Source organism: Sus scrofa, chromosome 3 (genome assembly GCF_000003025.6).
Source record: "Sus scrofa isolate TJ Tabasco breed Duroc chromosome 3, Sscrofa11.1, whole genome shotgun sequence".
NCBI classification, from domain to species: Eukaryota; Metazoa; Chordata; class Mammalia; order Artiodactyla; family Suidae; genus Sus; species Sus scrofa.
The window spans coordinates 31,064,355-31,076,978 of record NC_010445.4 but is presented as its reverse complement, the minus strand read 5'-3'; the positions used below and the strand labels follow the sequence as shown (position 1 = coordinate 31,076,978).

Sequence of the window (12,624 nt, the reverse complement as noted above, 5' to 3'; positions counted from 1 at the left end):
ATGCCGTGGGTGCGGCCCTAAAAAGACAGAAAGAAAGCCTGGCTTTTTCAACTGCTGGTTTTTGTGGGGGAGCAGGCCTGATTCAAGCTGATTATCCATCGCTGACCGTGGTCCCTGGGGGTGAGGCTTGCAGCCTGGGCCTTTCCTGGGGGCCAGCTGTGCCCCTGTGTGCACGACCCTCTTCAGTTGCTTTTCTGCAGAGCAGGTACCAGGTTTTCCTCCGGAGAGAAACTGTCGCCTGGGAAAGGGCTTTTGCAGGCAGTTTTCCGTCCCTTTTATGAGGATTTTTGATCAGTGCCCGCGGCCACCTCCCATTCCGCAGTGTGCTGTCAGGTGGTTTGGTTTTGTTTTTGACTTCAGCCTAGCATTCAGGTTTCTTTTCTTTATTTTCTTTTCCTTTTTTTTTTTTTTTTTTTGACCTGGGGAGTTTTTACCCAGACACCCGTGACCTATGAAATGCTGGTAAGTCACGCTGCCAGCTCAGCTGTGTCTTGGTGAGCCTGTGAAGCAGTCTTCTTCCCAAACTGTGGTCCCTTTGAATGGATGACCCAGAGAAGACCCAGAGAAGCTTGGAGTAAGGTCACCCAGTGTGTCTCCTTTAGAATTCAGACCCCAGTGAGAGCCTGCTGGGCTCAGCAGAGCCATTTTCTCTCTCTTTCTCTCTCTCTTTTGGCCATGCCCATGATATTGTGGAAATCCCCAGGCCAGGGGTCGAACCCTCGCCACAGCAGTGACAATGCTGGATGCTTAACCTGCTGAGCCACTAGGGAACTCCAGAGTCATTTGCTCTGATGTTTGACAAGTGACTGGATTGATGTACACAGACAGTTGACTTGGTGGTGTTGGTGAGAGCCTGCATTTTCAAAGCCTGGTCCTGAGATTTGTTTAAACTTCCCACTCCAGTTATGCAAGTTAGCGTGAATAATTACAGTTGACACTGGTTATTCCCCACCCAGCAGACCCATCCCTTCTTTCTTGCTAACAGAGCTTTGGTTTTGTTCTGATGCTGAGTGGTCACAAGCTTTAGGCCTGAGGCTAGCTGCTGGAGGAATGAATCTGGATCAGATCGGGCCAGCCACAAACATTTCCAGCTTGCCAGTGGCTGGCTTAGGGCAGGAGATAATTCTGACCCCAGGGAAGAAAGAAGAGGTCTGCTGAGAGGTTTCTGAGAAAGCTCCTTGCTGTTTAAATGGAGACACAAGAAGGCTTCTTTTATGCCCCTGGGTTGTTGTGTGAGACCGTGATGTTTGGAGCTGTGGCAGTGATCTTGTGACTATGAGGAAGGGACAAGTCTGGAAAGCCAGTACATGCAGGATGGGAGCTCAGAAAGATGCAGAGTACCTAGATCCTTGGTTATGTCACTGAGTTACTGAATTAACCACCTCTGGAACTGCCCTTCCTATCTTTGGACATAATATGTGAGATACTTAATTCCCTAATGTTTTAAGGCATTTTGAGTTGAATCTCTCGCTCTCTCTTTGCCTGAAGCATGCAGCGGTTCCTTGGCCAAGGATTAAGAGCTAGCTCTCTCTCTTTCTTGTGTCTTTTTAGGGCCACACCCGTGGCATATGGAGGTTCCCAGGCTTGGGGTCTAATTGGAGCTGTAGCTTCTGGCCTACACCACAGCTACAGCTGTGGGATCTGGGCCACACCTGCAACCTACACCACAGCTCATGGCAATGCTGGATCCTTAGCCCACTGAGTGGGGCCAGGGATCGAACCCATGTCCTCATGGATACTTGTCCGGTTCTTTACCATGGATCCACAATGGGAACTTTTACTCATCTCCCAAATCACCCAAACTTAAAGAAAAGGGAAAGCAAGACAACTCAAAAAGGTCCAGAGGCCTGTGCTGCGGAGATGGGAGAGAAGCTAAGATGAGCACATTCATCTCGGAAGAGACCCCTGGATGTCTTCTGCTCTTTTTGATGAACCGAAGGTCTGGCCTCCTTGGTGTTGCTGGTGTTGCTTGTTGAGCATCCCCGTGACCCAGGGGCGTCGTTGGACCCTCCACGCTCATTGTTCCGTTTTGTTGCTGAAACGACTGTGCCTAGGGAGTGACAGGGTCTTCATTTCACAGATGAAGACAATAGGGCTCAGGGAAATGACACCACTGCCTTAATGTTCTGAAAGCGGAAAGGTGGGGAGTTCCCGTTGCGGCTCAGCAGGTTAAGAAATCGATTAGCATCCATGAGGCCTCGCTCAGTGAGTTAAGGATCCTGAGTTGCCACCAGCTGCAGTGTAGGTCATAGATGCGGCTTGAATCCCACATTGCTGTGACTGTAGCTCCAATTCGACCCCTGGCCTGGGAGATTCCGTATGCCACAAGTGTAGCCCTAAAAAGAGAAAATAAAAGTAAAATTAAAAGCTGAAAGGTGGCAGAGCTGGGATTTCTGCTTAAACGTACATGATTGTGATTCAAAAGTTCCTACTTTTAATCATAATGGCATCTTGCTTCTAGAAAGAGGGCTCTCTGGAAGGTCATGATCCCCCCCGCCATTTGAATCCATGAGCAAATTAAGCAGCAAGGATTAAGTTAGGGTCATCAAGAGCAGAGGTCAGCAAACTAGGTCCCACCACTCATCTGCTTACTGTCTTGGGCTGCTTGTAGGCAGGGTTTTGACAGACCATCTGGCCCATAAAATCTTAAGTATTTACTATTCGGCCCTTTACTGAACAAGTTTGCCAGCCTCTGTCCTAGAGAAGAAAGGTCAGAGGATGCCACTGTATGCCACTGTCACATTGTATTCAGCTGTCCGTTGTCCGCATACCCTGCTAGATGGTCAGCTCCGGGCACTCAGGGCGCCGGGTCTGTGTTCCTTCCTCCTAGTGTCTGGAAGTATGTGAGTTCTTCCATAAAAACATATTGTTAACACCTTTGGGTTGGAAAGAAGGCCATCATTCAATGTGCTCCGTACTCTGTTTCATGATTCCTGAGCTTCCTTAACCAGGAGCACCCCAGAGGGCCTGCTGCCTTTTCCTCGCTCACAGCCTGTGCCTTCTCGCTGTCCTCACATGGTGGAAGGAGCAGGGGGCCCCCTGGAGCCTCTTTTTTTTTTTTTTTTTTTTTTTGTCTTTTTGCTATTTCTTTGGGCCGCTCCCGTAGCATATGGAGGTTCCCAGGCTAGGGGTCGAATCGGAGCTATAGCCACCGGCCTACGCCAGAGCCACAGCAATGCGGGATCCAAGCCGCGTCTGCAACCTACACCACAGCTCACGGCAATGCCAGATCCTTAACCCACTGAGGCAGGGACGGAACCCACAACCTCATGGTTCCTAGTCGGATTCGTTAACCACTGTGCCACGACGGGAACTCCCCCTGGAGCCTCTTTTATGAGGGCACGAATCCCATTCAAGAGGGCTCCACCTTCGTGACTAGGGAGGGCTCCAGCCAAAGACCCCATGTCCTAAGGCCATCATCTTCAGTGGTTAGAATTTCGGGAGCTAAATCTTGAGGGGGTACATCCTGATTTATAGGAGTGACATTTCAGTGGCACACCCTTGGAGTTTGATGTGCTTGTTAATCTCTAGTGTGTCATCGTCAGACTCTGTGGCGGCAGTCTGTCACAGGGGCAAAGGCCCACCGGTTATTATCCAGGTGCCTGGCTTGTAGAATTTACGTTAAATCTTCCTTATTGATTCAGCAGCCTTTGGCACTTCTGACCTTGAAACCTTGTCCTGCCACAACCTCCTGGTGTTCCTTCTGCTTCTTTGCAGATCTTTCCTGGCTTATCACTTCTACACCCTCAAACGTTAAATATTATTTATCCTCGGATTCTGTGGTTGACTCTCATTTCTACACATCCTGTCTGAATTCCTGGGGGAGCATTGCTGTCTCTGCGTGGATGACTCGAAGTTAGATCTCCCACAGATCATGCCCTGCCTTTCTCTTGGGTCTCTCCGTGTGGGTGTACTGCGAGCTCATCAAAGTCTCCAAGACTGAACCCCCTACCCCCAGCCCCGTGTTCGTCCTGTGTTCCTTGCTCAGTGAGTGGTTCTGCCAGGTTTCTGGCCAGCCCTTGGGCTTCCTCCCAGCCTCCTCTTCCTTTTTCCCTCACAACTGCTCAGACTTCTATTTTTCTCTTCCTGTCTTTTTAAAATTGTCATAAAATGTATATAACATAAACATGACTCTTTTAACCATTTCTGAGTGTACATTTCAAAGGCATTAAGTACATTCTCATTGTACAACCATCACCACCACCCACATCCAGAACGTTTTTTCTTTTTTTGTCTTTTTGCCTTTTCTTGAGCTGCTCCCGTGGCACATGGAGGTTCCCAGGCTAGGGGTCTCGTCGGAGCTGTAGCTGCCAGCCTACGCCAGAGCCACAGGAATGCGGGATCCGAGCCGCATCTGCGACCTACACCACAGCTCACGGCAACGCCGGATCGTTAACCCACTGAGCAAGGCCAGGGATGGAACCTGCAACCTCATGGTTCCTAGTCGGATTCGTTAACCACTGCCACGACGGGAACTCCCAGAACCTTTTGTCATCTTCCCAAGCAGAGAGCCCGTCTCCGTCAAGTGGTAACTTTCTGTGTGGCCCTCCCGCTGGCCCCTGGCAAGCACCGTTCTGCTTACGTCTCTGTGAATTTGACTGCTCCAGGTGCTTTATATAAGTAGACTCATACAGTATTTGTCCTGCTGTGTTTGGCTTATTTCGTTTGGTGTGATGTCTTTAAGCTTTGCGCATTTGTAGCACGTGTCAGAATTCCCTTCCTTTTAAAGACTGAACAGTTTCCATTGATGGATAGCCCACGCTTTGTTTATTCACTCCTCTGTCGATGGACACCTGGCCTGCTTCCGCTCGCTGGCTGTTGGGAGGAATGTGGCCATGGACATGAGGGTACAGATAATGTTTGAGTCCCTGCTTTCAGTTCTTTAGGGTAAATACTTGTAGGTGAAATTGCAGGATCTGAGGGTAATTCTGTGTTTAATTTTTTTTTTTTTTTGGCTTCACCCTTAGCATGTGGAAGTTCCTTGGCCAGGGATCGAACATGAACCACAGCAGTGATAACACCGAGTCTTTAACCTGCTAGGCCAGCAGGGAACTCGTTCTATGTTTAATTTTTTGAAGAGCCACCATACTGTTTTCTGTACTGGCTGCTCCATTTTCATGTCCCATGAGCAATGCCCAAGAGTTCCAGCTTCTCCTCATTCTCTTCAGCACTTGTTATTTTTCTGAGTTTTTGATAATGGCCACTTCGCATGGATGTGAAGTGGTCTCTCCTTATGGCTTTGATCTCATCTGTCTGGAAGTTTCACATTTCTCCCCAAAAGTCGTTTGCGTGCCCCCCACCAGTTTAGCTAGACGGCCCCTCTCTGAGAGGTCGCCCTGCCCCGCCCCCATTGTCCTGAGTCCTCCTCTCACCAAACCTCCATGGGGCACCCCCTGGAGTCTGGGCTCCCTGTCCCGGGGGTCGAGGGCCGGGTCCATTGCTCACCTTTGTAGCTCCAGTGTATTGCAAAGAGCCTGGTCACCCACAGACCAAGGACATTTAGAAGAATGCCTGGAGCATCCAGACCTCAGGATGTGCTGCTTATTCTCGAGGGAGGCCAGACCCGCCTCCTTCCGTCTGGACGCTTCACGGTTGAGAGCAGGTGGTATTAATACTTGCCCAGCTGTGCGATTAGAGAACCCGCTTCCTTGATCCTCGGTGGGGATTTTTGAACGTGGTTGGTGGCATTTAACTCAAATCAGAAGTTATATTTTGCTTCACCGGGTCAACCTGGGTAACAGTTTCATCTCTGAAGAAAATTAATTGCGGAGGAAGCTGCATGTGCCAGGAGAGCCCAGGCCCGTCCTTCTGTTGGTGAGGGGAAGTCCACTCCCCGCCGGCCCATCCCTGTCCTGTTTCAGTTCCCTCTGTGGAACTCATGCACTTGCAAATCAGCTCGTTCTGGGGAAAAGACGTTGGTGGGATGTCTGCGGAAGGGGCCGAGAAAATGGCCAGGACTGGTGGTCAACAGCTGGTGGGCAAATGCTGGCCTTGCGGAGGGAGCCAGAACCGCAGTGCTGACCCCCGCAGGTGAGGGGTTGACCAGAGTTGCTGGATTTGGGCCATGTCCACAGGGTCCCGGCGAGGGTCCTTGACAGCTGGGGAGGCAGAGAGCCCTGGGCCAGTGGCCTTTTACCAAGGGGCACATTAGGATCTGATGTAGCTGGACCGACGCCCCTTGGCCAAAGGGGACTGCTGGCTGTTTCAAAGGTGTTTAGTCTTGACATCCTGTGAGTTAAGACTCGGATCTGGCCTCAGAGGTGTCAGTTTTGAGTTATTACCCAGCCTGTTGGTTCCACGGGTCGTTTGCTCTGCTTCTGTCAGCATGAAAGTGGCTCTTCCGTGGAGGATGGCTTACATCCCTAAAAGGAGACAGGACGCAGTGTTAGGGCTGCTGGAGCAGGGTTCCCTTTGCTGATGAAGGCGGTGCCCTAGACCTGGATGTCACTTGGGTGAAGGTCGGGTGTGCTGTGCTGAGGGGTTGGAGTTCGGAACTCAGGCTCAGATGCTCACGGGGCCAGACAGCTGACAGAAATGAATGCATCGGGCCGGCGAGGGGTGCCAGGGAGTCATGGCACCTCTGGGTCCCCGGGCCCCTGCCAAGCAGACCGGGATGTGTAATCCGGCTGCGGGTTCAGGTAGAGGAGGGGATGAGTTTGGATGAGCAGCTAGCAGTTACCATGGTGGAGTTTTCCTCTTCTGTATGGAGTGGTCAGAGACACCTCTTTTTTTCCTTTCTTTTTTTTTTTGGGCTGTGCCCACAGCATGTGAAAGTTCACAAGTCAGGAATGGAACCCTCACCATGGCAGTGACCTGAGCTGCTGTGTTGACAATGCCAGATCCTTAACCTGCTGTCCCACAAGGGAACTCCCAGAGATACCTCTCTATAGGGATGTTTGATTGGAGCCCTAAGGAACGGAGGGAGTGAGCCAGGCTGTTATTGGGAAGGAATTCTGAATGGTTCAGCAGGTTCAGATGTGTGTGACAGTTTTTTGTTTGCTGTCACGTTGGTTTCCTGCCCGTTCCCTGCATACTGTATTCGCCGGGTTCCCTGGTCCATCCCAAGGGTCAGTGGTGATGAGTTTAGAAGGTGAGGGAGGAGGGAAGCTGGGATATTCTTCCTCAGAGTCCTGCCTCAGGGGCATCTCTGGCAGCGGCCGTGCTTCCTCCGTGGTCCGGGGAGGTCCCACGTGGCTCCTGGTCAGGCCTTCGTCTTGTCCTCCCACATTGCTCCTGGCTGCTTCTGCCCTGATCCAGCTGCTGCTCTGTCACCGCCTTTGCCTTGTGTCACCGTGGTTCCCTGGGATAACTGGTGTCAGAAAGCCCAGCTGTCATCCCCAGGTGGCCTCATTATCTCCTCTGTCTTTCTGGCTTTTCCTGCGTCTCTGTAGCACATGTCCTGCGTGAAGTGCCTCCAGTGGCCTAGCTGGTCTGGCTTCTGTTTTCCTGGCCCTACAGGCCCTGAGGGGAACAGACTTGGCCTGTTGGGGGAACAGCCTGGAGAAGCAAGGCTGTCATGGGGGGAGTGACAGGAGCCAGGACCCAGGTGAGGCAGAGAGGTGGTGAGAAGCCTGGTCCTGTGTGGCAGTAAGTGGAGTTTATCCTCCGCTTCTTGATGTATTTTCGTGACCTCCTTTCACCCCCACCAAGATAACTGGTGCTTGTTGTGTAGTCAGTAGGGATGTTGACATTTAAATCTGCGGAAGTCTTCGGAAGCCATCCGGCATCTCATCAAGTTCTGAGTTATACACGTTAAAGTGGTGAATTTTACATTAAGTGTGAATTATGCTACAATTAAAAAAACCCTCTGGAAGTGGCTAAATGACTTTTAATAGGCATATTTAAGTTTTTTTTTCCTAAACGAAAGAGAATTTCATAGCAGTGTTAATTTTAGTTGCAGAGGAATAAAGACAATTCTGTCTTCACTCAAGAAAAAAAAAAGTATCCATGTAAAACAATGCAGCTGCTATGGAAAATAGTTTGATAGTTCCTCAAAAAGTTAAATATAGGATTACCAAACGATCCAGCAGTCCTACTCCTAGATGCATACCTAAAAAAACTGCGAGCAGGGACTCAAACAGATACTTGTACACAGATGTTTGTAGCAGCATTTTTCACAGGAGCCAAAAGGTGGGAAGAACCCAAGTGTTCACGGACCGATGAATGGATAGCAAGGTGTGGTCCATACTGTGTATGAAGCTCTGCCATTCAGCCATAGCAGTACCTGAAGTACTAACGCAGACGGGAACGGGGTGAACCTTAAAAACATGCCAGGGGAAAGTAGCCAAACACAAAAAGTCACGTAGTGTATGTTTCCCCTTCTGTGTAGTATCTGGAATAGTCAAATTCCTCGAGATAGAGTCGGATGTAGACTAGCGGTTGCCAGAGCTGGGGGCGGGGAGACGGGGTGGGGGGGGGGAGTTAGTGTTTACGTTTCTGTTTGGGGATGAAGAAAAAGTTCTGGAAATGGAGAGTGGTTGATGGTGTGGATGTATTTCACGTCACTGCATTACACGCTTGAAAACAGTTAAAGTGGTATGGGAGTTCCCGTTGTGGCTCAGCAGTAACGAACCCGACTAGTATCCATGAGGATGCAGGTTCACTCCCTGGCCTCGCTCAGTGTGTTAAGGATCCGGCATTGCTGCGAGCTGCGGTGTAGGTCACAGATGCAGCTCAGTGCCTGCATTGCTGTGGCTGTGGTGTAGGCTGGCCGCTGCAGCTCTGATTCAGCCCCTAGCCTGGGAACTTCCATGTGCTGCACGTGTGGCCCTAAAAAGCCAAAAAAAAAAAAAAAAAAAAAAGTGGAATGCGGTAGATTTTATTATGTGTATTTTACAATTTAAGAAAGCAAAAAATAAAACGTTCCAAGTTTACATACTTTGTACAAGATTTGTTTTTAAAAAAAGCTTTATTAGTATAGTTGATTCAGCAGGGAGTGATAATCGCTGCTGTACCACAAAGTGATTCAGTTACACGTATGCACACATGCATTCTTGTACAAGTCTTCATTCATGCTTTCTTCATGTTGAAAGCACAGTCCCTGTGTTCTCCTTCTAGGCGGCAGTCTGGCCCCTGGCTGTGCAGTAGCCAAGTGACAGAGCCACAGCCCCGCTGGAAGCGCGGCATTGCCAGTCCACTTGTGTCTAGTAGTTGGGCCCGTCCAGACTGGGAACAGACTGGGACTTGGCAGGGCTGGAATATGGAAGCCCTCGGCCTGCCCTTGGTTGCTGCGGTGGTTGGTACCGTGTTTGGCTGATTCTGTTTGTTTCCTACCTAAAGTCCACTCCTCTTTTCTTCTTTGGCTTAACAGAATCCTGCTTTTGCTTGGGGCTGTGGGACGTCCTTCTCTAGGTCATGGCTCTTGAGTGCCTCAGCCAGTCCTGACATGTTTTCCACTCCCTTGTGGTTTTCTGGGATTACTGTCCTTGCCTGAAAAAAAGGGGTGATCAAGCTGGCTTTGTCTTAGCCGCTTTCTTCTGCTCCAGTTGTGGATGTGAGGATAGGGAGGTGACGGTCAGGTTGGAGATTCTGTCCGTGGTGGGACCTTGGAACCAGCTGTCTACCTCCAGACTAAGTATGGGAGAAAAATAAGCCTTTCTTTGTTTCCAAGGAGCCTTGCTCCTTGTAGTTGAGTTTTCTGGTTCTTGTTGAGCATCTTCTTTGTTGCTTTTTAAGGAATGCCTTCCCCGCTTCAGTACTTGTGGGCGTCGCTCAGGGCTGCTGAGTTGTCAGTCCCCAGGATGACTGTCAGATAGTTAAGAACAGGCCCTAGGTCACTGCATTGCGCTGCTGCTGCTGCTTCCTCTTCTTCTTCTTCTTTTTAAGGGCTGCACCTGCAGCATGTGGAAGTTCCCAGGCTAGGGGTCGAATCAGAGCTGTAGCTGTCAGCCTTTGCCACAGCCACAGCCACTCGGGATCCTAGCCACGTCTGCAGCCTACACCACAGCTCACAGCAACGCCCGATCCTTAACCCAGTGAGCGAGGCCAGGGATTGAACCAGAGTCCTCATGGATACTAGCTGGGTTTGTTACCACTGAGCCACCATAGGAACTCCTTTTTTCATCTTTTTTTTTTTTTTTTTTTTTTTGCATTGGTCTTCTTCTGGTCACAAGTGACAGTGAGCCAGCCACTTAGACTGAAGCAGAAAAGGGCATTTATGGATTCAAATAACTAAGAAAACTAGGGGTTGAGCTGGAACTGTGGAACTGGGGGCTCAGTACCCCCACACTTGTCTCTTAGTCACTTAGCTCCTCTTCTCTCTGCGTTGGCATCTTTCCCAGGTGGGCCCCTTCACATGATCAGGAAAAATGGCTCCAGGTTGCTCCAGATTTACGTGGTTGTTGGAGCTCCTGCTTCTAGAATGGTGGTTGGCAAGCTTCTTCCTTAAGGGATCAGATAGTAAGTACTTTAGTCTTTGTGGGCCACAGGTCTCTGAAGCCACTTCTTAGCTCTGCCTTTGTAGTAGGAAAGCAGCTGTCGATGATTTGTCAACAGATGGACATGACTGTGTTCCAATAAAACTTAATTTACAAAAGCAAGGCTGGGGATGCTGAATTTGGCCCTCAGGCCATTGTTTGCTGACTTTAGTTCTGGAAAGAGACCACGCCTCTCTTCTAGTAGTTCGAGGAGAAGTTGTGGGGAGGGCCCAGTGGTCCAGGGTTGGGACTAGGGGGAGGCCAGAAAGCTCTTACTTCAGCTGCAGAATTTAAGGGAACACCAGACAAATCAGCAGTCAAGATAAATAACATGTGGTGTTCTCGCTGTGGCTCAGCCGTAATGAACCTGACTAGTATCCCTGAGGACGTGGGTTCAATCCCTGGCCCTGCTCAGTGGGTTAAGGATCGGCGTTGTCATGAGCTGTGGTGTAGGTCTCAGATACAGCTCAGATCTGGAGTTGCTGTGCCTGTGGTGTAGGCCAGCAGCTGCACCTCTGATTCAACCCCTAGCCTGGGAGCTTGCATATGCCATGGGTGCGGCCCTAAAAAGCCAAAATATATATATAATATGTTCTTGCAATATTCAAAACCACCAAAATCAGTACAGAAAAAAATTCATCACACTAAGGTCATGTGTGACGTTTGGGACAAGGCCCAATTAGGGTGGGCTGAGTGAGGTGAGTTGAGGTACCCTCCCTGCTGTCACCTAGGCTGGGTTCCCTGCTCACCCCTGTGGGAGGGAGTGGTTGGTAGTGCTAAAGGCAGCTTCCCAGGGAACAAGATGGAACCCTTAGGAAAGAGGGTGCAGCTACCAGAAGGAAGGGGAGGGGTACGGTGTGCCTGCCCCTGTGCCTTGGTGTCAGGTACCTTATTTTCTCATTTTTTCCCTCATAGCAAACCTCAGAGGCAGGTACTGCGACTCCCGTTTTCCAGATGAGGAAAATGAAGGACGTCACATATTGCCAAAGGTCACACAACACCTGAACTATTATTTGAGCCAGGGTCTCTCCCCTCCAGAGTATGCATTCTCGAATTTTTGGCATCAAGGAAAGGTGAGGCCTGATAGAAACTTCGCCAGGCCCTGTGCGTTCAGTCATCTTCTGTTGGCAGATAATGCCCAGGTAGCTAATAACCTCACCCCTTCCTGGCTCCTGTTCTGGTTGGCAGATGGCTCTCAGACGTTTGCAGAACCAGAAGCCCTCACCCCTTTAAACCCTCCAGTTTAGAGCAATCAGAGGTCAATATATCTTCCCAAATTAAATTATGGGCACTGCAGATGTTAAGAGGCAGGTGAGCTGCACTTGAATAGACCACATTAATTCTGGCAGAGGAAGTGGAGCCCTGCTGGGGTGATAATTAGCATCAGCAGCATCACTCTCGCAAGCTTGAGAAGGATTCCGTAGCAGTAAGCAGGTCTCGAAATCACAAGGTGAAAACATACCTTAAAATGTTTCATGTGTGTTCAAGGTTGGAGGGAGGTGACTGCAGTTTTCGAGAAAGACAGGGTGCAAGTGTGAATCACTTGATTGGAATCATGATGGATCCACAGACGGTTGTCTGGCTGGCTGGTTGGCCCAGAATCTGGCTTTCGCCAGAGTCCCTATTCTGTGTTCTGAGAGAGGCCTCAAGTAGGAAGAGGGCTGGTACCCAGCTGTGTGATTTGGGCTGATCCAATGGGTTTCAGAAGGGGATTAGTTTGGCTTTCAGGGCTTGAGACAGAAGGTGTTCTGAGTGAACTGCCCCGATTGTGGTTTTACCAGTTGTTCCTAAGATGTTTATTCAAAGTGACCTCAGAGGCTGGCCGGATCCACAGTGTGGGCACACGCTCATGTGTCCATATGCTCATGTGTGCACATGCTCATACGTGCACACACGATTAGGTGGTGTTCACAGAAAAGGGAAAAGACAAAACAGCACGCAGGCATGAATGCTGGATAATAAGAAGGTAATTATTTGGCAAACGGCGGTTGGTCACTGTCGGCTGGGTGTCTTGTTCAGTGTTTCACCTCCCTTTCCTCCAGTTACCCCAGCAAGCCTGGGAGATTCTGCACTTTGGGGCTTATCTCAAGGGGAGAGGAGACTGAAGCTTACTGAGCAGGGTCGAGGGACCCGGCCAGGGTCCTTCCACTGAAGCTCTCTTCACCCCTTGTCCTGCTCACTAGACTGGAAGCTTGTTAGGGACGAGTCT

The 12,624-nt window shown here is 50.0% G+C and overlaps 1 protein-coding gene across 5 annotated transcripts in view; it reads left to right on the top strand.

Moving 5' to 3' along the window:
* Positions 1-12,624, top strand: part of SNX29 (sorting nexin 29) — a 548,686-nt gene that overhangs the window by 56,414 nt on the left and 479,648 nt on the right. The window contains exon 1 of one of the 5 annotated variants that reach the window (XM_021088058.1): positions 4,454-6,030. The exons of the other annotated variants lie outside the window; for them this stretch is intronic. The gene's annotated coding sequence lies outside the window, so the exon portion shown is untranslated. Of the gene's footprint in view, positions 1-4,453; positions 6,031-12,624 lie in introns of those variants that run through there. 5 annotated transcript variants of the gene reach the window in all.